Source organism: Hypanus sabinus, chromosome 2 (assembly GCF_030144855.1).
Source record: "Hypanus sabinus isolate sHypSab1 chromosome 2, sHypSab1.hap1, whole genome shotgun sequence".
Classification (NCBI taxonomy): domain Eukaryota; kingdom Metazoa; phylum Chordata; class Chondrichthyes; order Myliobatiformes; family Dasyatidae; genus Hypanus; species Hypanus sabinus.
This window is the reverse complement of record NC_082707.1, coordinates 122,582,476-122,608,608: the sequence shown is the minus strand read 5'-3', so window position 1 is coordinate 122,608,608 and position 26,133 is coordinate 122,582,476. Positions and strand designations below refer to the sequence as shown.

General features: G+C 42.8%; 1 protein-coding gene across 1 annotated transcript in view; it reads left to right on the top strand.

Annotated features, from left to right (window-relative positions):
• The window catches only part of tmem121aa (transmembrane protein 121Aa), a 136,002-nt gene extending 110,735 nt beyond the window's left edge, over positions 1-25,267 (top strand). The window contains exon 3 of the transcript XR_009508555.1: positions 23,837-25,267. The gene's annotated coding sequence lies outside the window, so the exon portion shown is untranslated. The remainder of the gene's footprint in view (positions 1-23,836) is intronic.
• Positions 25,268-26,133: the final 866 nt, after the last annotated feature.

Sequence of the window (26,133 nt, the reverse complement as noted above, 5' to 3'; positions counted from 1 at the left end):
ATTGCTCAAGAAATACAGTATAAGACAATGGGTTGTTTAATTTGGCTTTTTTCAAAACAGACAAAGCTGACTTAAGTTGCTTAGTTCAAGAAAGCTTGCAAACCAAATGGATAATATAATTTAATGTATCAAATAATTGATGTGTTTATAGTTGGAAGGTTTCATGTACTCAAAGAAGTTAGCTTTACAGCATTAGCTTGGAGCTCTGTCTCCAAGAAGCTTTTAGACATTTTTCTATAAAAATGGTATCTGTGTAAATATCATATGTATGTGAAGTCACCCAAGTGGCAAGAAATGGTATGAATGTACAGTAGAGGCCAGTTCAGACTTATTAATAATGGGGTAAAGAACATCAAGAGAAACACAAGGTGAACTAGAATCCATTCCTCTGGCTTCAGTTTCGGTGATGGAGGATTTGTTTGTCTGTATCACTGGTATGTCTTTTTAGTTTGTCGGAATTGCACCTGAGTTTTGGAAATCTCTTGTATTTTAGAAATAGTTTGGAAATATTTAAGATAGAAATCCTTGCTGAGTTTGAAATGTGTTTTAAGAATGTTGATTTGATATAAACATGTATCACTGAAAATAAATGAATTGTGTTTCAAATTACTTCATTAGCTGGAAGTGTCTTTTCCCTGGTCTCTGGACCCACCTCTCAAGTAGTGGGTATTGGCACCTACATTTGCCATGAAGAATAAACAGGGAAGTGAACTAGTCTTTGAAGATTGGATAGTTACAGTATAATCTCTCTTTAGTGAGAGTACTCGTGGGTATTTATTTCAATTAGGGCTTAAGGTCTTCGTTTGAGTTTACAGTCAGTAAACCCATACATGACAAGAAGAGGGTGGATAATTTTGTTCCTCTATTTAAGAAGCCAGGGAATAACAAGCCAGGGAGCTATAGGTGAAAGCGTCTAACATAAATGGTGTTAATGAATGCTGGGGATTCCGAGGTGTATTTGCATTTGGAACGGCAAGGACCAATTAGGAATAGTCATCATGGTTTTGGACATGAGAAATCATGTCTCATGAATATGATTATATTTTTCAAAGCGGTGTCCTAGAAGATTTATGAGGGAGTGTAGCAGATATTACACACATGGATTTTACCAAGGACTTTAATAAGGCCATACATGATAGATTGGTCTAGAAAGTAAAATTACACAAGATCCAGGGAAGCTAATAAATTAGCTACAATACTGGCTTGCTGGAAGAAGATCATATTGGAGGGCTGTTTTTCAGCTTGGAGGCTTGTAACCAGTGATGTGCCAGAGGAATAGGCAATGGATCCCCTGTCATATATAGGAATGCTTTGGATGAGAATGTAGGTGGCATAATAAGGTTGTGGATGACATCAAAATTAGTAGCGTGATGCACAGCAAAGAAAGTTGCCTGCGGTTACAACAGGAACTAGATAAATTGGGAAAGTGGTCCAAGTGGTGGCAGCAGGAAGTTAACTCTTAAAAGTGTGAACTGATTCATATTGGAATGTTAGACCAGGCCAGGACGTAGACAGTGAATAACAGGGCCCTGGGGAGTGATGTTGAACAGAGAGAACTAGTGCAACAAGTACCTAGTTCCCTCAAGGTAATGTCACAGGTAGACATGCTGGTGAAGAAGGGATGTTGCACACTTGTTTTTATCATGTGGGGCATTGAGTACAGGAGTTGGAATGCCTCATTAACGCTGCACAAGCTGATTGTCACAATGTGCTCTGGCAATATCAGAACCCAGTGCAGAGGAACGACAGACTCTGATGTGAGAGTTAATTCTTGATAATTCCAACAGAACATCGGTGGCTCAGCTGAGCAACACTACGAGAAAATACATTCTCAAAACAAAGGCCCTGCAATTAGCACTAATTGGGCATCCACTTAAATAATACAAGTAACACAGAATCCCAAGCCTATCAAAACAAACAAGCATAAATAGAAAGCACCAGGAGACCGCATTACAAAGAGCGACTCACTGGAGAATGACTGTCATTAAACAACAATTAACCAATTCAAGTGCTCTATAAACCTCCGAGCCCAATGCTCTCCAGCACCTCCAACAGGCCCAAAGAACTCGCCACATCAATGATGAGACGGTACCTGGGTGGTGAGGATCTTTGATGATGGATACTGCTTTTCTACGGCAACTTTTCATGTTGATGTGCTCAGTGTTAGGGAGGGTTTTACCTGTGTGTGATGTACTGGGCCAAGTCCACTGCCTTTTGTAGAATTTTCTGCTCAAAGACACTGGTGCTCCCATAGCAGGCCGTACTGCAGGCAGTCAGCACACTTTACATCACATATCTATAGAAGTTTGCCGACGTTTTCAATGACATGCTGAACCTCTGCAGGCTTCTGAGGAAGTAGAGGTGCTGTCAGGCCTCTACTAACTGACTGGGATGGTGATAGAGACAGTTACAATATAGGCTTTTAAACCTCTAAATAAATTTTATTATCAAAGTACATACATATCACCATATATGACTCTGAGATTCATTTTCCTGTGGGCATAATTAGCAAATCTATAGAATAATAAACATAACAGGATTAATGACTTGAATTGAATTGACTTTATTTCTTATATCCTCCACATATATGAGGAGTAAAATTCTTTACGTTTCATCTCTGTCTAAATGTGAAATGTGAAATTTATAGTAATTTGTAATAAATAGTACGTACAACAGGACAGTCAATACAGCATAGAAATACAATTGTATCAGCTTGAATTAATCAGTCTGATGGCCGGGTGGAAGAAGCTGTTAAAGTACTAAAGGTGGAGGTTGATAGGTTCTTGACAGGGCGTGAAAGGTTACGGGAAGAAGGCAGGAGAATAGGGTTGAGATGGAAATGGATCAGCCATGATCAAATGGTGGAGCAGACTCGACGGGCTGAATGGCCTAATTCTGCTCCTATGTCCTATGGTCTTAAGGACTTATAGTCTTTCCCTTCTTACAGTACTGGATCTCCAGCATTGTTTCTGCAAGAAACACTGGGGTATTAATGCATCTGTAATTTTACAGTATTTCTATTCCCTACTCACAGTTGCAATCACACATATAGATGGAATCAAACACATTTCGGTGATATCTTCACAGAGCACCTCCCTTCTGGTCACCTGCCACTCTAAGGCCCAGTCCCTTTCCCATTCAATGAGGTCACTGCACTGTTCTGTGCCAGTAACGCCAAAGAAACTGCAGGCCATTTCCAACCAGGGAACGTTAGGCTTCTCAACTAAGCCTTAAGTTTTACAATTGCAGATTGAGGTTGTGCTATTCCTGTTTAAACTTCATCTTTAACCATTTTCATTTCTTTGTCAATCCCCTCTGAATCAATTCAACAACTTCTGTATGTTTCTTGTGCTCAGAATTTGGCGTTTTTGCTTCTTAGTCAGAAGGATCTGGGTTGAAGCCCATCTTGGCAGAGTTGAGCACAGTAATGATTACTGCATGCCCAGTAAATACTGAACTGTCATATATGCCAGATTTCACATGAAAACCATCCTCCTTTCTACGAACTCTGTCTGCACTTCACACTGCCATGGAAAAGCAGCCAGCATAATCAAAAATCCCACCTACTCAGGTATTCTCTCTTCTTCCACCTTCCATTCAGCAGAAGATGCTAAAGATTGAAAACACATTCCACCAGCTCCTGCCCTGCTACCCTGCTATTGAATGGTTCCCATGGATGGTAAGATGGATTTGTGATCCCACAATCTACCTTGTTAGGATCTTGTACCTTATGGTTTGCCTGTACTGTACTTTCTCTGTAGTTTTTACACTTTATTCTGCATTATTATTTATTTTATTCTACCCCAACCGACTGCACAATGATTTGATCTCTAAAGGGGTTCCCAACCTGGGGGCCAGGGACCACTTGGTTAATGGTAGGGGTCCATGACATGAAAAAGGTTAGGAACCCCTGGTCAGTATGAACAGTATACAAGACAAGCTTTTTCACTGTACCTTGGTGCATGTGACAATTCCAAACTAACTCAATACAATACAATATAATACATTAAGCTGTGGTCCTACATGCTTGCTCAGATGATATAAAAGATCCCATGGTGATATCTTTTGGAGAACAATCCTGGAAACCTGGCAACTTGTTGTTATTTGGTCATTGTGAATTGTCCTCTGAAGAGGCTAGGGTTAAATTGGGGCTTGCTGGATGGTATGGCCCAAATGGCCTAAAGGTCTTATTCCGTGCTGTATCTCAGGAAATAAACAAATAAGTAAATAATTTGAGGGTTGTGAGTGAGCTGGAAAGTAGTTGAGACACTGTGGTGCTGAGGAGAATGAATAACGGAGGTTAATAGTTCCCCAAGTTCCCAGCAGTGCCAAATAACATCCCACTCAAAGTTACATGGTCCAGGCTTTCCTGTAATTCTCCAAAAGAAATACTGAAAAGGAGCAAGACTACCCTTCTGCTTCAACAATGCAAAGTGACCCATACTGAGAAGAGTGCAAAGTAATGCAAAACTGTGTTTTTTAACACAGGGAGTAGCGGGTGCATGGAACACACTGCCTAAGAATGTGGTAGAGGTAGATACTCTGAGGGCATTTAGGAAAATCTTAGATAGGCATATGGGTGAAAGAATAATGCAGAGGTATATGAGAGGGAAGGGTTAAATAGATCTTGGAGTAGGTTAAAAGGTTGGCACAACATTATAGACTGAATATCTTGAGCTGTGTTGTAAAGTTCTATGTAAAAGGCATAAAGAAGACTCTGCCACCCAAAGCCTCCTGTTATTGACCAGGAACATACATTATCAAATGATTTAAAGAATGGGCTACAGATCATTCTGAAGACCAAAGAGATGCAGAAATATGGAGGGAAAGCTATTGAATTGGATTATATATATATAGCTATATATATAGGGTATTGAATTGGGATGATGGCATTGTGTGGTGAACAAGGCTCAAGGAGCTCAACAGTCCATCATACTCTTATTTTCCATATAATTACAAGCTATGGGAAGCCCAACAATCAGTCCAAATAAGATGGCCATATGATAGATAAATGAAGTATTTAGGAGATCTGCAGATTGTATCTATGGCACCCCTCATCATACCATGGACCAGACAATTAACAGTTTGGTCTCTGAACAAATTTGATCATGGCATCACAGAGATAAAATCTCACTCCTCAAGAATATGAAATAAATTAACTACCCTCAGACTGGATTGTAACTGCTCTGCTGTGTCAGCCATAAGAAAGAAGTACCTTTGTACAAAGGTTGTAAAAATCTGCCATTCTCAGATGTAATATGGTCAATTAAGCTTGCATCTGCTTCTCTCTGGGAGAGATAGAGTTCTATACCAGCACAGCATAAAGAACAGTGTACTTTATATATATATATTGATGTAATGTGTTATCTGGCATTGCAAGTATCTTCTTCATCTTATCAACTTCTGCCCACACTTTCAAAACTTTAAAATATTCAATTGCTACTTCAAATTCTGTAATCCAGGCAGTAAATACCTAGTGTATTACCTGTCTCCCCACAATACGCTGCAACTACAGGAGCATCAGAGGTGCCATATGCATGACAGACAAAAGAATACACCTACATTTACATCCACTGGAAGATTAATCACTCCAAGGCTATTTCATCTGTTGACAGTGATAGCCATGCCAATTTTGAATGCCAGTGCATTGGGAAGTTTTCCATTTTATGCCTTTGGTGCTTAAATTTGATGTAAAATGGAATCCGATATAACTCGATTCTTCCTTTACCGGTTTGACTTATTGGTGTCTAAAATCAGCAATGAATACATACGTTAGGTGAGGTGAAAATGTAGTTACAATCAGTGTTGGCACTGTTTACTCTCAATATTGACAGGCTGCATAGGCAGCAGTTTCAACTCTACACTAGTCATCTAGTTAAATTTCCTATCTTCTCAAATCAGTACTTAGATTACTGACTTTCTTTGCTTTATTTATATTTTTCTTAAACTGTGAGCTGTGAAATTTCACTGTTCAAATGGTTCGATGTAATATCAGAGAATGTATTCAGTATCCAACCTGAAAATCTTACTCCTTACAGACATCCACGAAACAAGAAATCCCAGAGAATGAATAATCAAAACATCTGAACCCCAAAGACCCATCCCTTTCCTATGCACAAGCAGCAGCAGATGCATTGACCCCCCATCTCCTACCATGCAAGAAATAGCAAAAGCCCATCGAAGATACCTTGATTGAGAGTCCATCAAAAACTACACTCCGTAACCCAACACTTCGGTCTCTCAGACAGGCTCTCCCTGACCAGCAAGGGAAAGAGAGAGATCACTCTTGCAACAGTGAGAGCAGAGACCAGCAACTCACTGTTCCAATCTCCCACATCGCTTCTCCAAGCCCCTCGACTCACGGACTTGTATTAATGAGCACAATACTAATGTAATGTGAATGCCAACGTTGTGATAGTCCCATTTGCCCACATTTGCCTTGTATCCTTCTAAAACACTTCCTGTTATGTTTTGTATCTTCAAAACATTTAACTATTTCAAAGGAAGATACATGAGGCCGAAATGTGTCTAACTTCATCTTTACTTTAACTAAGCTGTGGGATAAAGTCTTTCCTGACAAGAGGAATCACTTTGCTTGGCAGGTGAGACTCACGGCTGTGAAACAGTTTCGGTGTCTGGGGCCTCCTACGTGGTGATCACAGGAGTTGACTCTGAACTGCAGGGAATGGTTCTGACCGCTCTGGACACCTTTCTTCACCTATTCTCAGCTTTCTCTCTCTTTATCCAACTTTTTTCTTTCTCACATTCCTTCTCTCTTTCATTCTCATGTTCTTTCTCTTTGTCTCTTCCCTTCTTTTCAACTTGTACTTCCTTTTCTTCTTTCTAGGATGTGCATCTTGATCTTGGGAAGGTGCATTTAGTTCACTGGAGTATTCTGTTATTAATCCTTCTATTGCTCCCTTTATGATCTGAACTCTCCTCTTGGTTTCCTCAGCCACAACAAAATCTGATGAATCCTCTGTTCCTGTGATTCCATTCATTCTTTTCTATTTGGCCTTCCATTCATCCAGCTCGGCTTTGGTTTTTGCATCTACCCTTACAAGCAACTTTTAATCTCTCATGTGATGTTCATGAAATAACCTTAAATCACACAGAGTAGATTCTAGTTCTTTATACTCACAAATGTCAAATGCTTGTAACTTTCTTGAAGCTCCTTGATCTCTTTTTACAGCTTAAAACGCGCCAGATTTCACAAGAATTTTGATGATTGACTTATCAGAAGCTTTCTCAGGTATGTTGCTGATGAAAACAGTTGTAGTCAGACCACTGCTTTCGTTACTTTCACAATTGCTCTGAGCAACATGGTCCTCCCTTGCTCCAATATGCTTTCCAATCAGAGGCATAGAGGTTAGCACCAACAGCAGTATGCCCTCTGTTAGACCATGGTTCATGGTGAGCAGCATGGAGACAGTTGTGGCATCGTCCAGACACCTTTCTTAATTCCCTTTTAATTGACTCTATTGCAGGGAATATTGCATGCAAATAGTGGATGGATTTCCAATCATGTTGTAGCTGTCTCAGCCAATCATGGCTCTACAATGCTGGTCCTCTAGTTTTTACCCCCTACAAGCTCAATGTGTCCTTTTCGTTGCTGTATTTCACTGTTACAAATGGGAGTTATCTTTTCTCCAATATAAGTTTTTAGTTGGATATCTGCAGGCCTCACTTCAGCATCTTTGAAATTCTATTCAACTCATTTTGTCGAATGATTGAAACAGTTGAGCTAATGTCTAATTCCATTTTAATTAATTTGCTGTTCACTTCTGGTGTAAGCCATTCTGCTTGTCTGTTGTTAGTGTTCACATTGTTAATATCAAGGGTACCCAGTCACGCTTATTAGATTTTTCATCAACAGCATGCAGATTAGTGCTGTTTTTGAAACTGCAGCTTGACTTTTTTTAGCTTTTTCTCTTCCCTGTGCTGTTCGATATATTTTTGGCAGCCTGGCATGTGCTCTTTGCATGTGTCCTGCTTTGTTACATTTTCTGCAAGTTTCACCTTTAACCCTGTATTTGTCTGGTGTATATGAGCCCCTGCCACAACGGTAACACAATTTGTTTGACTAGGCTGGTTTCTGTATGGACGTTGCAATTTTATTCACCCTCATCTTCACTCCTGACCACAACTCATTTGTGTCTCTGTCAACTGTTTGAACTGATTCAGCAATTTCAACTGCTCTCATAAATGTAAGTTGTGCTTTAGTTAGGAGCTATTTTTGAATGTTTTCTTGTAAGATTCCACAAAACTAAATGATCTCTCTGTGCATCCTTAGGCCCATCACTGAACTGACAATGCTCAGACAATCTCTTCAATTCAGCCACATATGCTGAAATGGACTTCTCTTCCTTTTGATTCCACTTATGAAATTGAAAGCATTCTGTAATCAACAATGGCTTTGATTATAAATGTTCCTGCATTACTTCCACAATAGCAGCAAAGCTCATTTCCACTGGTTTGGCTCGACCAGTCAAACTTCGAAGCAAACTGTATGCTCGTCCACCAATTACACTCAGCAAAACTGGTACTTGTTTCTCATTGGCTATTTCATTTGCTTCAAGATACTATTCAATTGGTGCATTACACATGAGCCAGTTACTGATGGAGCAATCCAATATGTCAATCTTTCCGATGAAGCCAGCCATTTCTGCTCTTTTTTTTAATGAATATTAAACCCTGTACTCACTGTATATGAATTCTGTTGTTTTCTGCCTTTTATTTTAAACTTGATCATGTCTGCAGGTACTGCGCTGTTTTTTTACTCACCATTCCTCACTGCGCTATAATGGATCATCTTGGGTTCATTTTTTAAAAAAACCTCATTGCCAATGTAATGTTTTGTAACTTCAAAACATTAAACTAATTCCAAGGAGTCCGAAATATGAGTCTAACTTTGTGTTTACTTTAAGCAAGGCGAGCGTGTATCACGTGGTAGTGAGATGACATATGTAATTCATATATTTATACATTTAACCCATAATGAATTATTTAAATCAAAAGACTGTTCAACCTATATATATATATATATATATATATATATATATATATATATATATATATATATACACACACAAAAGATTACTCAAATATTGCTGTAATATTAAATTATTAAAGACAGGAAACCAAAACCTCCTAACCATGTACTCATCCAAAAGTCTTGGAAATGTTAGTGTACTTGCCTTAGCCACTTTCTCAGACAGCTCATTCCATATACGTACAAACCACCACATGAAAAGGTTGCTTTATGCTTCTGCCTCTCACCTTAAACCTATGCCCTCTAGTTTTTACTTATCCTTCCCTGGGTAATCTCAATTACCAACTAGGCTAAGATCAGCTATCAGCTATCAAAGTTAACTTCTGGGACATTCCTGCCCTATATGGCTCCAACTTCATGTATATTTTGACCCCAATGGATTGCCATACTGAACGTAGTGATGTTATATGAGAGGGCATTCTGGGAAGAAGACTTACAAGTAAAATAGCTTACACATGTTTTGTTTCCTCTGTCGTGTGTTATTTATGACCATCAAGCTCCCCAGTACCACAAGTAGTGGCTCAAAGGCCCCGACAGGTGGTCAGCTGAGCTCAGTGCAGAGTTAGGAGTTTGTGTGTATAGATTCACATAGTACAGAAATAAATCCTGACCATCAAGCATTTATTTACTCTAATCCTCATCTTCACACTAGACGGAATTTACTGTGACCAAATAACCTACCAATCAGCGCAAGCCAATGTTAATTGGCCACAGAGCGCTTGGAGGGAACACAAGACACCAGAGATCAGGCCTGAACCCAGGTTGTTGGAGATATGAAGCAGCTGTTCTACCAGCTCCCACTAGCAAAATGTATTAATCAAAGATGAAAAATAGCTGAGTTATTTTGTGTTGGGACAGCACCATAAACTGGATGCATTTCCTTTTGTTGTGTAAGCATTGCCAGGTATCACTATAAATTAATCCGCAAGTGGAACTGAAAGGCAGGAGAAGAGTCAAGCCAGGAGGTTACAGATTGTGATGATATACTCTTCTATTGATAATCCAGAGTCCCATGGATACTCAGATTTGAGTTGCCAGATCTGTTCTGAGATCATTTAGCATGATTGTCCTGCTATGGACAGGATAGAGGATGCCTTCAGTTTACAGACAAGGGCTGTGTTGTGGACACCCCTACTCATGCTTGCATGGAGAGATGCACCTGTCTCAGTGAGGTTGGTGAGGATGAGGTCAAGTCCATTTGCTCCTCTTTTTGTTTCATTCATTTCTCACCTCAGATTCAAGCTGGAACAATGTCCTCCAGGCCTCAGCTCACTTGAGGAGCTTGAGGTAGAGCATAACTCACTATAGATGATGTTCAAAGATGTCCTTCTAGCCAGTGTACTTCCTTATTTATTGAAATATTCCCCAGCTCATCTATCTCACAAGCTATTGTCATCATAAATAAACATACCAAATGTCCCCTTGTGTCCATAACCAATTATATTAAATCTATGCCAAGTTGAAAGTTGCAGCTGTCATCTTCAGTAATGAGTGAGGAGTACACAACTGAGAATATTTCAAAGGCTGGAGAACCTGTATCTGCAGGACAGAAGGCAACTATTTCATCCATTCTATTTGTGCTGGCTCTTTGAAAGTGCTGACCAATTAGTTCCACTTCTCTGCTTTTCCCTCACAGCTCCAGTATATTGCTTTTCAAGTACATTTCAGTTCATCTTTGACTGGTCTTAGTGATTTTGTTTCCATCTGCCCTTTCATGATGTGCATTTTAAAACCCAGTCTGAAAATAAATCTGCAGATCTCTCTCTTGCTTTCCTTATACCAGTATTTTCTACTTATCAACCCTCCCAGCTAGTATTTCTTGCTAACCACTCCATCACAATATTAAACTTCCGGTAAGATGGTGGCATGCTCAGAAGCAGCGGTTTCTATGGGGCCAACTAAAGGGATTACTGACATTTTTAAATGCATTTTTTATGATCGCAAGACCCTGCTGGACATTGAGGACTTGAAGTACTGCAGGTCTACCCCATCAATGAGTTGCTCGTTGGCAGGGAAACTGAAGGAGCTAGACTTTCTGCAGGTTATGCTGCTAACTGCTTTAGAGAGGCATTGGAGAGGGAACACAGAGCAGGTCCAGTATGCAGTTTAACAACAGGAGATCATCTTAGTTCTTCTCTTGTGATCGCAAGACCCGATTAGACATTCTTAATGTGGAATTCTAGAAGTCCAATTCATTGATTTATTGCTGAACAGCAGGAGGCTATGTGGCCTCGGTCGAGTGAGGACTAGGCCCAAGCCATGGTGTCACCTGCTTTCAGCTGCCCAGGAGAGAGGCGTTGGCATCAGTGATCTCCATCAGAGTGCTGGAGGTGTGGCACGGACTACATGCTGGAGTCAGGGCTGTCCTCTAGTGTTCGCTCAGTCAAAAACGTTTGACTACCAACTGCTGCACCATTTATGGACTCAGGAACTTGGACTATTTGTTTTGTCTGACTATACTCTCATATGTGCTATGTGCCGTGTGTGATAGTTGGGACAGTGCTTTGCCCCTTGGCCCCAGAGCAATCCTGTTTTGTTTGAGTGGTGAACAATGTGCCTGTCTGGACACGCCCCCTGCTGACTGCTCCTGTGGCTCCTCCCACAGGCCCCTGTATAAAGGCGATCTGAGGCCTGGAGGTCTCCAGGATATAGTATGATGGACACTCACTCCTGGTTCCTTCTTCCAGTCAATAAAAGCCGATATCTCGCCTTACGTCTCAGTGTGAGTTATTGATGGTGCATCAGTTTGGTTGTATTCATGGGTATTCATGTATGGTGGTATGACAATTAAACTCAAAACTTCAACGTGAACTTCCCCTCTTCTCCTTTTCCCGAAGGAAAAACTCCAGCTTCGCTTGTCTTACTATCTATCCAGTTTTATTTTATTGCACAAATCTGATGAACTACTAACATTTTATAATCTTTCGGACCATTCCAGAATGAAAATTGCTTTGCCTTTTTAGTTTTCTGCTCCTGTCACCAGCAATCTAACAGAAGGGCTCATAGAAACCGAATAGTATTGATTAGATGTTCAAAACATTTCCCATTATATAGGGAGGTTCTTTTTTTTCTGATAAAACTGTACTTGGACTACTTTCTTGAAGACAAACCTGTCCAAGTTCATCTGTAACATGGTTCTTATAACTCTAGTTTTATGTGAAAGAGCATTAGAAATTATGAGATTGTCTCAGAGAAGCAGAATGGCCAATTCAAAAGTGACCAAGTGCAGACCCTTCCTGAAGCTCCTTCTCCACCCAGTGGGTAACCTGCTTGGTAGTGGAGAGAGGGGGGATTCTTAAGGAGCTGGGGATGAAAAGTCCTACTGCATTAGTTCAGTGTTGAAACAGCCATCACTTTTGAATTGTAGAGTCATGGGAAGAGGACATTCAGCCCATCAAACCCACTTTGACCATCAAGCAATCATTTACACAAACTTCATTTTATTCTCCCCACCTTCACATTAATTCCAGTTACTCTCCCCATCAATACATGAGGGAGATTTTCTATGCTGTTAGCAACAAATTGAGAAATGTTTCATTTCCTACTCAGATAATTTTTTTTTGTATAACATCATTGGAAAATGGAATTTTTAGCTTTTGGCTATAGACATTTAGGGACATTCTATGGTTATGAAAGACAAATACATTTGCAAGTTCTGTCTTCATGTATCTTAGCCTAGGGCTGTCAAGTCAAGTGATTCCACCCAATGATTGAGCAATGGAGCTCCCGTTCTGTTGCCTTAATCTATATGGAGTTTGTTTATTGCATGAACAGTTGACAGCACAACGATACAATGTGCACATTCATTCAGGTCCTTTTCAAAATGCCAATTTCATTACCATTCATATAAATGTGATATCGAGTTACTTGAAATGCAGATTCATCGAGGCAATTAATTGCACATTGCTTCATTTTACAGTGGTCAAACCAAACAGTCAAATATTGCTTTCTGGTGAGGAAGAAAATGCAAAGGAAATTTACAAGACAAGTTTTTTTGGCAGGAAGAATGGTAGGTGTTTGGGAAGTGTTGCCAGGGAAAGCAGTGGAAGCAGATACTGTAGCAACATTGAAGAGGAATTTTGGCAAGCGTATGATGGCAGGGAATGGAGGAATACAGGCCATGTATAGAACATAAGAACATAGAAGAGTACAGGAATAGGCCATTCGGTCCACAATGTTGTGCCTAACCATCTAATAAGCAAATCAAAAACATCCTAAAAGTAATCACTCCAGTCTACACCATGTCCATATCCCTCCAACATCCTTACATCCATGTGTCTATCCAAACATCTCTTAAAAGCCTCTAATGTATTTGCTCTGCCACCATACCAGGTAATGCATTCTAGGCATCAACGACTCTCTGAGCAAAATAAGATTACCCCTCACATCCCCTTTGAACCTAACCCCTCTCTCAAAACATGCCCTCTGATATTAGACATTTTCAACCCTGGGGAACAAGAAACTCTCTGTCCAATCTGTCTATGCCTCTCATAATCTTATAAACCTCTATCAGATCTCCTTTCAGTGTCTGGCGCTCCAGAGAAAACAGCACAAGTATATCCAGCCTCTCGTGATATCACATGCCCTGTAAACCAGGCAACATTCTGGTAAGCCTCTTCTGCCCCCCTCTCTACAAAGTCTCAACATCTGTTCTATGGGGGGGGGTGGGGGGGTGCGACCAGATCCGTATGTGGCCTAAGCAGAGTGTTATAAAGTTGCAACATAACCTCTTGACTTTTGAACTCAATTCCTCAACTTATAAAAGCAATCATTCCATAAGCCTTCTTAACCACCTTATCAACCTGTGTAGTCACCTTCAAGGAGCTATGAACAGATCCTAAGATCTCTCTGCTCAGCAACGCTGTTAAGGATCTTGCTCCTAACAGTGTACAGTCTCTTTACACTTGCCGACTAAGGTAGAACACCTCACTTTTATCTGGGTTAAACTCCATTTGTCATTTCTCTGCCCACATCTGCAACTGATCTATATTGTATTTTTTGCCACTATCCACAACTCCATCACCCTTGGTATCATCTGCAAATTTACTAACCCACCCATCTACATTTTCATCCAGGTCATTTATATATATTACAAGCAGCAGAGGTCCCACAGCAGATCCCTGTGGAACTCCACTAATCACAGAGCTCCAGCTCGAATAAGACCCTTCAACCACTACCCTCTGTCATCTATGCGCAAGCCAGTTCTGTATCAGCCAATTCACCATGAACCCTATACATGTTAATCTTCTGGATTAGCAGTTTTGACTTTGTTTTGACCCATGTAGACAACATCCACTGCCCTATCTTCATCAATCGCTCTCATTGCCTTGTCAAAGAACACAATCAAGTTGGTAAAGTACAACCTGTCCCACACAAAGCCGTGCTGGCTCTCCCTAATTAGGCCATGGGTTTCCAAATATATCCAATAGCCTTTCCTATCCCTAAGAAATTTCCCCACAACTGTTGTGAGACTCTCACATGTATAGGTAATTGGAATTAGTTTAGATATTAGTCAGTTCCGGTGATGGTGGCACCCAAACATAATGTATCTTCTTGTACATGGTTCCCCTCCAAACACGGCTGGCACTGAAATAGTCCGCATTTTTTGTCCGCTCCTGGTTAACCAAGTGTTGGGAGTCATGGCAACTATAGTATGCAATGATGTTAAGTGACTTTAGCCGGGAAGTTCCAGAATTCTAGATTTCTGGTAAGGCAACATGTAATTTGGAAGTAAATTGGAGATGATGGTATTTCCATAATATAACAGTTGCCCTGTCCCTGTGGCAAAAAAAAAACTGATATGCGACATTAGAGTTTCTGCAGATGCTCCAGATGATCATGAGCAACACACACAAAATGCTGGAGTAACTCAGCAGGTCAGGCAGCATCTATGGAGAGAAATAAATGAGTTCCAATGAAGGGTCTTGACCCGGAACGTTGACTATTTTATTTCATATGTAACATGCACTTCCAAATGAAAAGGTTAATCAGACTGTACCAAAATAAATTCATATTATACCATAAAAATAAAAGAAAACTGAAAATCCTGAAAATATCAAATAAAAACACAAAATACTGGAAGAGCTAGGTATGTCAGGACAAAGGATCTTCAACTGGAACTCTGTCACTTTTCCTTTCTTGACCTGCTGAGGATTTGCACCATTTTCTGTTTTATTTAATTTTATACAGTATCTTAATAAGTGTGTTTTATATTATAATCAGTAAAACCTGTAACCTTTGTTAATTAAACAGAGGATACATCAACTTAAAGTAGTACCAGGCTATAGGACAAGGCCCAGTCCAGCAACAATGGGCAATTAAATACTTAATAAGGTTTAGTTAAACACATGAATACATATTTAATCATCTGATAAGGCCATGGAAAAATAGTTCTGCATAGTTAAATACAGTACTGTGCAAAAGCCTAAGGCACATTTATAGCTAGGGTGACAAAGACTTTGGCACTGTACTGTATTTGTCGATGTGGAACAGAGAGCAAGTTTGTAAATCTGGCAGGAAAAACGATGTTGGGAATGACCGAAGCACTGCAGGAGTGTTGTGGAACGGGTGACAGAGACGGAGTGCCCAGGGCAGTTCCAGTCATGCCCCACCCTGAGACACCAGATAAGATCAATTGATTCCAACTAATTGGTTTATTGATCATTACAGGATGTCTTTCTGATACTTCCTGCTCCCTCTCTTCTCCTTGTCCCAACCATGATTCCCACTCTCAGTCCACAACAGAGACCCATATCAGAATTAGACCATAAGACCATTAGATATAGGAGCAAAATTAGGCCATGTGGCCCATCAAGTCTGCTCCGTCCTTTCATAATGGCTGATCCATTTCCTTCTCAGCCCTTATTTCCTGCCTTCTCCCCATATCCCTTCATGCCCCAACCAATCAAGAATCTATCAACCTTTGCCTTAAATATACATAAAGGCTTGTCCTCCACAGCTGACAGTGGCAGTAAATTCCATAGATTTACGACTCTCTGGCTAAAAAAATTCCTCTTCATCTCTATTCTAATAGGACACCACTCTATTCTAAGATTGTGTCTTCTGGTCTTAGGCTCTCCCATCACAGGAAACATCCTCTCCACATCCACTCTATTGAGGCCTTTCACCGATCGATAAGTTTCAATAAAGTCACCCCTCATTCTCCTGAATTCCAGTGAATACAGGCCCAGGGCCATCAAACACTCTTCATATGACAAGCCATTCAAACCTGGAAAGATTTTCGTGAATCTCCTTTGGACCTTGTCCAGTTTTAGCACACCCTTTCTAAGATAAGGGGCTGAAAACTGCTCACAATACTCCAAGTGAGACTTCACCAGTGCTTTGTAAAATTTCAACATTACATCCTTGCTTTTATATTCTAATCCTCTTGAAAAGATCGCTAACATTGCTGTCATGGTCCTGATATGGTCCTGATCGTTTATTCCCTGTCTTGCTCCTAATTTCCGTTGATTGTGCCACGTTCCGACCGTTAATTTCCCAATTGCTTTGAATTCACTTTGATGGCAGCACACCTGGTTTCCATCTAGAACAGCAGTATAAGAACCCCAGCATCACAACCACTCGTGTTGCTTTTTTTTCCTGTGAGACAACTACATTTCCCGAACACTTAGAACTGTTTGTTCTAAGTCTAGCTGCAGTTTCAAGGTTTACTGATGAGACTCCATCTCTCTGAGTCAAGGCTCCATGTCAGGGCTCTATGTCAAGATCCCTCCTGTTTGCTGTTTGGCGTTTACACCTGTGCAAGCATCCAGACTCAATCTCCGTGCCTGCGTCCTGCACTTGGGTTCGCTTCCTTCTCCTTTACCTTCCTCACTACAGACTTGAACTGCAAATTAATCTTCACAGACAGACAGACAGACATACTTTATTGATCCCGAAGGAAATTGGGTTTTGTTACAGTCACACCAACCAAGAATATTATATAAATATAGCAATATAAAACCATAAATAATTAAATAATAATAAGTTAATCATGCCAAGTGGAAAGAAGTCCAGGACCAGCCTATTGGCTCAGGGTGTCTGACACTCCGAGGGAGGAGTTGTAAAGTTTGATGGCCACAGGCAGGAATGACTTCCTATGACGCTCAGTGTTGCATCTCGATGGAATGAGACTCTGGCTGAATGTACTCCTGTGCCTAACCAGTACATTATGGAGTGGATGGGAGTCATTGTCCAAGATGGCATGCAACTTGGACAGCATCCTCTTTTCAGACACCACCATCAGAGAGTCCAGTTCCGCCCCCACAACATCACTGGCCTTACGAATGAGTTTGTTGATTCTGTTGGTGTCTGCTACCCTCAGCCTGCTGCCCCAGCACACAACAGCAAACATGATAGCACTGGCCACCACAGACTCGTAGAACATCCTCAGCATCGTCCGGCAGATGTTAAAGGACCTCAGTCTCCTCAGGAAGTAGAGGCAGCACTAACCCTTCTTGTAGACAGACAGCCTCAGTGTTCTTTGACCAGTCCAGTTTATTGTCAATTCGTATCCCCAGGTATTTGTAATCCTTCACCATGTCCACTTACGGTAATTAGGCTTATCATCACTCACATATGTCATGAAATTTGTCCCAAGCAACACTGGAAGACAATGAACATTCTCCCCAGTGATGTAACCACCACCATCAAATCCTGAACCAATATCAGTTAAAACATATTACCAGTTCATAAGGACATTGACGTCAGTAGGACTTCGTGTGCAAGTTAACTGCTGATTGGCTACGTATCAAACGTTCTTCAATAACTATGGATTGTTTGGAACCTTCTGAAGTCAGCCTGCAACCACAAGCAATTTGTTTTAATTAATACAAACAATAAAATACATAATTAAAGTTAAAATAGCAATTATCTGGAATGTCTAGTAAATAAGCTCATTGATAATAGAGCAAACATGGTAAAATTAAGTAAGTTCAATGAAAACATTGCTTGAGAAGTAAGAGAAAAAGTTATTGAAGGGAGAAGTCAATTAAATTCTTCTTATACAAACTTTAATGACTTTCTGTATTGATCTTAAATGTAAGGTGATATTGTATAGTTGAGCACCTGGACAGAGTAAAAGAGATACATAAACATTTGATGAGTAATTGCCCTCTTTGTCCTTTTGTCCTCACCTACCACTCCATCAGCCTCTGCGTCCAACACATAATTCTCTGTAACTTCCACCATCTCCAATGGGATTCCACCAGCAACCACATCTTCCCCCTCCACCAACTTTCTGCTTTCCACAGGGATCACTCCCTGTGGGACTCCCTTGTCCATTCATCCCTCCCCACTGATCTCCCTCCTGGCACTTATCCTTACAAGTGGAAGAACTGATACCTCCTCCCTCACTACCATTCACGGACTTAAACAGTTCTTCCAGCTGAGGTGACACTTCACCTGTGAGTCTGTTGGGGTCATCTGCTGTGTCCAGTGCTCTTGGTGTGGCCTCCCATATATCAGTGAGACCCTACGCTCTATCTGCCAGAAGAAGCAGGATCTCAGTGGCCACCCATTTTAATTCCACTTCCCATTCCGATATGTCAATCCATGGCCTCCTCTACTGTCACGATGATGCCACACTCAGATTGGATGAACAACATCTTATATTCCGTTTGGGTAGCCTCCAACCTGATGGCATGAACTTCAATTAATCAAACTTCTGGTAATGCCCCCCCCCCCACACCTCTCCGTCACCATTCCCTACCTCTTTTTCCCTCTTACCTTATCTCTTTGCCTCCCACTGGTTCTCATTCCCCCTTTTCTTTCTTCCATGGCCTTCTGTCCTCTCCTATTAGATTCCCCCTTCTCCAACCCTGTATCTCTTTCACTAATCAACTTCCCAGCTCTTTACTTCATCCCTCCCCCTCCTGGTTTCACCTATCACCTTGTGTATCCCCTCTCCCACCTTTTTAATCTACTCATCTTCTATTCTCCAGTCCTGCTGAAGAGCCTCAGTCTGAAACATTGACTCTACTCCTTTCTGTAGATGCTGCCTGGCCTGCTGAGTTCCTCCGTCATTTCGTGAGTGTCGCTTGGATTTCCAGTTTCTGCAGGTTTTCTCTTGTTTGTGATTGGATTACCACACTGCAAAATTTCTTCCAGGGATGCCTACTCTGAAGAAGTTTAAGTCTTCCCTTCGACGGGAGTTCAGTGAAACCCTCTCTGACTGCTCCCCCGCTGTGATTTCTGTGGCCCTCTGACTCTTCCACCACGTGCTTACGCAGCCCCACTACTACAACCATGTATCCCTTCTGGGAACACGTTTTCACTGCCAGCTTGCACCATACAGTTTCCAGATCCATTTTCAAGCTTCTCGATTCAGACCCTCTGAGGACCCCAGGTACTCATATTCAATTGACTGCTTCTCCCACCACATTCTATGCACTATGCTTTCCACCGTGAGGAGATACTTGCTTTCCCTATCCCCGAGACTTTAGCAACTGCGGGATTCCCTCACTTTCCTGGCTATAGGTTGACTCATTGTAGAGCCTAATGGCCGAGGGTAAGAATGACCTCATATGGCACTCTTTGGAGCAGTACAGTTGTCTCAGTCTATTACTGAAAGTGCTCCTCTGTTCAGCCAAGGTGGCATGCAGAGGGTGAGAAACACTGTCCAGAATTTCCAGGATTTTCTGGAGGGTCCTTTGTTCTACCACAGCCTCCACTGTGTCCAGTTTGGCTCCTACAACTGAGCCAGAGCCTTCTAATCTGTTTATTGAGCCTTTGGGCATCACCCGTGTTGATGCCATTGTCCCAGCACACCACCGCATAGAAGATTGTACTGGCAGCAACAAACTGGTAGAACATGTGAAGAAGAGGCCTGCATACTGCAAATGACCACAGTCTCATCAATAGAATAGAGGTGACGCTGGCCCTTCTTGCACACAGCCTCTGCGTTGATGCTCCACTTAAGTCTGCTATCCCCTAGGTACTTCTCCCACCGCGTTCTACGCGCCACGATTTCCACCACGAGGAGATACCTTGTGTCCCTATCCCAGTCACTTTACCAACTCCAGGATTCCCTCTCCGCCGCCTGTACTGGACCTGTACGCTTCGTTATCCTCCGCCGGATCCACGCCTTCAATCGCTGGTCCTTTGACCTTCTCATGTTGCACAAGGATCGAAAGATCGCCCGTCTACAGGCCACCGAACCTCCTGATTCCAACGCCAGCAGGCCTCGATGTCTCCTGAACGCGATCCCCACTGCCGACCTCAACAGCTCAAACAATCCCGAGCAGATTCATATCCCGGACTCCGCCGCAATCGATGTGGGTTCCAGCGACCCCGGACATCGCCAAAGTGCCAATAGTGCAACCTCCGACTCCGGCCTTGACCTCCAAGCCAGGTCTTCATGCGCTGACGTTGGAACCCCCGTCTTCATTTCCCCCACCACCACTCCACAATCCCGCCTCTCTCATGTCCCACTGACAGCCCTTGGGCCCTCGGAGACTCCATCTTTCTCTCACCCCACCACCCCTGAATGCTCCAAACCGCCCTTCCTTCAGACATGACCAATGCCCTTCCCCCTCCGATCCCAGTTTTCTTTCATGCCAGGTTTTCACCATCCCCTTTCTGAGGCAGAATGTTCTGCCCTCAGTAAAGGCCTCACTATTGTCTCCCTGCACCCATGCCTCAGTTAGTTCCGTGCCAGCTGTGACACTGAGCTTTTCTTCTGCCGCCTCCATCTCCAAGCCTACTTCTTTGGCAAGGACTCTTCACCTCACTCCAATGACTCCTCCTCCCATCTTCAACCCGCCTTCTCTTCCTGGACACCCCATCCTGGTCTACTGCCTGCTCTGGATCTTTACATTGGCAACTGCCAACGGGACGTTAACCATCTGGGCTTTAACACTCCTCTCTCCTATTCTAATCTCACTCCTTCCGAACACACTGCTCTTCACTCTCTCCGCACTAATCCTACCCTCACCATCAAACACATGGATGGCGGGGGGGGGGGGGGGGGGTGCACTGATGTACTGATCTTTACCTTGCCGAGGCCCAGCGACAACTCTCAAACACCTCTTACTTACTCCTCAGAAGCACCAGGCCATCATTTCCCTCACCATCACAAAACTTATTGATTCTGGGGATCTCCCATCCACTGCCATCAACCTCATAGTTCCCGTACCTCCCGTTTCTTATCTCCTACCCAAGATACACAAACCTGCTTGTCCAGGTTGTTTCTGCTTGTTCTTGTTTCACTGAAATATCTGCATACCTCAACCCTTGTTTTATTCCCCCCCCCCCCACCCCAGTTCAGTCCCTTGCTACCTCCATCCATGACATTTCACATGCTGTGGTCTTATTTTCACTATGGATGTCTAGTCCCTGTACACCCCCATCCTCCACCAGGAAGGCCTCAAAGCTCTCTATTTCTTTCTAGACACCAGACCCAACTAGTTCCCTTCTGCCGTCACTCTCCTTCCCCAGTGGAACTTGTTCTCACTCTCAGTAATTTCTCCTTTGGCTCCTCCCACTTCCTTCAAACAAAATGGGTAGCCATGAGCACTTGCATGGTCCCAGCAATGCCATGTGGAACAGTCTATGTTCCAGGCCTACGCTGGCGACCATCCCGCACTTTTCCTACGCTACATCAACGACTGTATCGGTGCTGCTTCCTACACCCGTGCTGAACTTGTCGACTTCATCCACTTTACCTCCAACTTCCACCCTGCCCTCAAATTTACCTCGTCCATTTCCGACACTTCCCTTTCTCAATCTCACTGTTTCTATCTCTGGAGGCAACTATCCACCGATGTCTATAATAAACTAACAGACTCTCACAGCTACCTGAACTATACCTCGTCCCATCCTGCTACTTGTAGAAATGCCACCCCCTTCTCTCAATTCCTCTGTCTCTGTAACATCTGCTGTCAGGATTAGGCTTTTCATTCTAGAGTGAAGGACATGTCCTCCGCTTCCCTTTCTCCACCATCAATGCTGCCCTCAACCACATCTCTTCCATCTCACACACGTCTTCTCTTACCCCATCCTCCCACCACACTATCAGGGATAGGGTTCCTCTTGTCCTCACCTACCACCCCACCGGCCTCCATGCCCAGCACATAATTCTCCAAAACCTTTGCCACCTCCAACGGGATCCCACGACCAAACACATCTTTTCCTCACCCCCACTTTCCGCTTTCTGCGGGGATCACTCGCAATGTGACTGCCTTGTCCCTTCATCCCTCCCAACTGACCTTCTTCCTGGCACTTATCCTTGCAAGCCGAACAAATGCTACACCTCCTCCCTCACTACCATCCAGGGCCTCAACAGTCCTTCCAGGCAAGGTGGCTTCACCTGTGAGTCTGTGGGGGTCATATACTGTACTGTGTTCGGTGATCCCGGTGTGGCCTCTTGTATATCGGTGAGACTCAACGTAGATTGGGAGACCGCTTTGCCGAGCATCTATACTCTGTCCACCAGAACCAAGCGGGATCTCCCAGTGGCCACCCATTCCCATTCCGATATGTCCATCTATAGCCTCCTCCACTGTCGGGATAAGGCTACACTTAGGTTGGAGGAACAACACCTTATATTCCATTAGGGTAGCCTCCAAACTGATGGCATGAACATCGATTTCTCAAAATTCCAGTAATGTCTCCCCCGCCCCCACTTCATTTCTCATCCTCTTGTCCCTCTCTCATGTTACCTCCTGCCTGCCCATCACCTCCCTCTGGTGCTCCTCTCCCACCCCCTTCCCTTTTTTCTTTCTTCCATGGCCTTCTGTCTCTTTCATCAACTTCTCAGCTCTTTGCTTCATTCCTCCCCCTCCAAGTTTCACCTATCACCTTGTGTTTCTCTCTCCCATCACCCCATCTATCAAATCTACTCCTCAACACTTCTTCTCCAGTCCTGCTGAAACTTCAATTGTGCTTTTTCCCATAGATGCTGCCTGGCCCACTGAGTCCCTCCAGCACTGTGTGTGCATTCCTCTTTTTGTACAGGTCATACCTTCCCCCCCGCCCCCAGAAGAGATACCAATGATCCACAAATCTAAAACCCTTCCCCCTGTACCAGTTCCTCAGCTACACATTCATTTGCTAAATATTCTTATCCTCACTGATATGTAACACAGCCAGTAGTCCAAAGGTTACTACCCTTCAGCTCCTGATTTTCGGCTTTCTACCAAGCTCACTTTACTCTCTTCTCATGACCTCATCCCTTTTCCTACCTGAATGCACGATGACCTCTGGCTCTTCACACTCCCCCTTGAGAATGCTGTGGGCCTGATTCGAGAAGTCCCTGACCCTGGCACCTGGGAGGCGATATACTACCCAGGTGCCTCTTTCACGTCCATGGAATCTCCCATCTGCTCCTCAACTATGGAATCCCCTATCACTACTGCACTCCTCTTCTCCGCCTTCCTTTCTGAGGCATAGGGCAGAGCTAGACTCAATGCCAGAGGTAGGTCACTACCCCAATAGTATTCTTAGTATTGAGGGGAACAGCCTCAAGGCTACACTGCACTGTCTTCCTATTCCATTTCCCGCTGCTGACAGTCACCCAGCTACTTGTCTCCTGCGATTTAGGGGTGAGCCGAATGTCATCCAGCTCAAGCTCCAGTTCACTTACACAGTTTTTAAGGAGCTGCAGCTGGATGCACTTCATGCAGGTGTAGTTATCAGGAAGACAGGGGATCTCCCAGAGTTGTCCTCCAAATGTCAGTAAATGTAAAGTGCATGGCACATCACTACCATTGGTAGTCATACTTTCTGTGACTTGTGGCTAATTGGTTTTCTCAAGTTATTTCTTTGCTCATTAATCTCATTTCACAGAATCTCACAGCACAGAGGAGGTGGTAGTCAATCTTTGGATGAAAACCAGCCAGAAGACCCACTGCTGTCCCTCTTTCCACACGGCCTGGAAACTCAGAGAAGTTTTAACTGAAAGAACTCCTGACTTATGGACACCCCCAACCTACAATCAAGCCTCCAGATATTATTAAGTTCAAAAGTCTGACGTCCACGTATACACTCATTGTGTTAGATCAGATTGTTAGAACTATTTCCTCTCTTTCTGCACTCCTGATAATTGTTCTTTCTTATCAGCCTTATGTGTTTATGATACCATTCATTGTAATACTGAGGAGGTTACGGCCACCATATTGTGTGATTTTGGTGCATTTGCCAGTTTATGGCCAAAACTGCCAGAAGAACAGAACGTGTTCATTACCCTCGGTATGTCTCAAATGTCAGTGACAGGCTCTGAGGAGATGGACCAAGTGCAGCGAGAGAGAGAAAAAGAGACACTGAAGTGGGTCAACAGTTCACCAACTTTAATGAGAACTGTTGCAGAATTTCATGGAAAAACTAGGCCAGCAGGGCCAGTAACTAAAACACTCAAATTGAAAGTTAATACCAACACTGTTGCTGGAAGCAATAGCTGAATACTAAATTAGTACAGCTCCTATACAGCATTAATTGAAACGGTCGTCTTCTTTTCCAGACAAGGCCAAAGGTGAAGACAAAGTTTAGAAGTTGCTGCATTTTTGGTCAAGTCTTGGCAAGACTGGAATGGGGGAAGGTTGTTTCATACCACCTCAATGAAACATTAATTAACAGGAATGTGCATACTCAAGAGCATGATTGCCAAACCTGTTCTGCAGCAGCCTACATGGGCACGTAGACCCTGATGGTTATGACAGTCAGCGTGTTCTGGGGCTGTCAATAATCTGTAAGTTATTCACCAGGTTTTATACCTGTTCACTCTCCAGTTTCAAGCAGCTCATTCTGAGGTCAGAGATCAGGTTCATAGAAAACCTGTCGCCTAGCTCTATGCTGTTATGTTCAGTTGCAAGACCTCCACAGCCCATCACTGGTAACAGTACCCTATTATAAACCCAAAACAAGAGGTTCAGCCTCAACTGGGTGTGAACTGGGCAAGAAGGATTATCACTCCTGCAAGTATAGGGGCACATTAGGGAAGCAGTCTGTGCATTTACTTTACAGCATCAACAATCACTGATTGAGGTTCAATTTTAACTACTGCCAGAAAGGAATTTGTACATTCTCCCCATGACTGTGTGGGTCATCTCCGGGTGTTCAATTTACTTCTATGTCCAAAGATGCATATGTTAATAAGTTATGTGCATCCCATGCTGGCGTCAGAAGCATGGTGACTCTTGTGGGCTGTGTTGGTAATCGACACAAAATGACACACTACACCGAATGCTTTGCTGTTTCAATGTACACGTGACAATAAAGCTAACCTCTATCTTTAATCTTTAAGCACTCTATTGGACCTCATTAACCATCAACTAACCTAACCCTTTGTATTGATTGGCAGGGTTCTAAGCCTGTTTCTTCATGCAAAGGCTACATGTACTTACCTTTAAATTCTATAAAATTTTTAAGTAGCCAGGATCCAAGTCATGGTTATAACAAGTAATGTAGAATTACTTGGAGTCAGTTAAAAACAAGCCTGTTTATTTTGGAATTGTCCCAAGGATACCTTTGAAGTGATCTCCTTCAGGAGTCTACAATAGATAACAAGCCAGCAACTTAGGTCAAGCAAGCTCCCGCAATTACAACAGAAACCAAGTGATTCTAGAACATCAGGCACCCCTGCTGTGGTTTCCGAAAGTGGATAAAGCAGCTTATTTTAATGCAGCATTGGTAAAAGAGCAGCTCCAACAGTGTGGCACTCCCTCAGCACTGCGCTGAAGTCTCAGCCCAGAATTTTGTGGTCAGCTACTTAACGCAAGCTGTGAATCCTTGAGTAAGTAGAGTACTCACAAACCAGCACTGACGTCGACGCTAACTGGTAGCTGGCCTAGAGCAAGGAGAGTGGGAAGTATGGGGAGAAAAGTTAGAAGGAAAATCAAGAGTGCTGATCAAATAAACTAGAATTTAGAATTTATTTGAATTTTACATCTATCCCACAACATGAGGGAGTAAAAATCTTTGTGTTCTGACTCTGTTGCATTGTTCACACATGAAATTTAAAAGTCTAATGGCTTGTAGACAGAAGCTGTCCTGTGGCCTCTTGGTCCTGGCTTTAATGCTGTGGTACCGTTTGTCAGGCGGAAGCTGCTGAAACAGTTTATGGTTGGTATGGCTGGTATCATCGATGA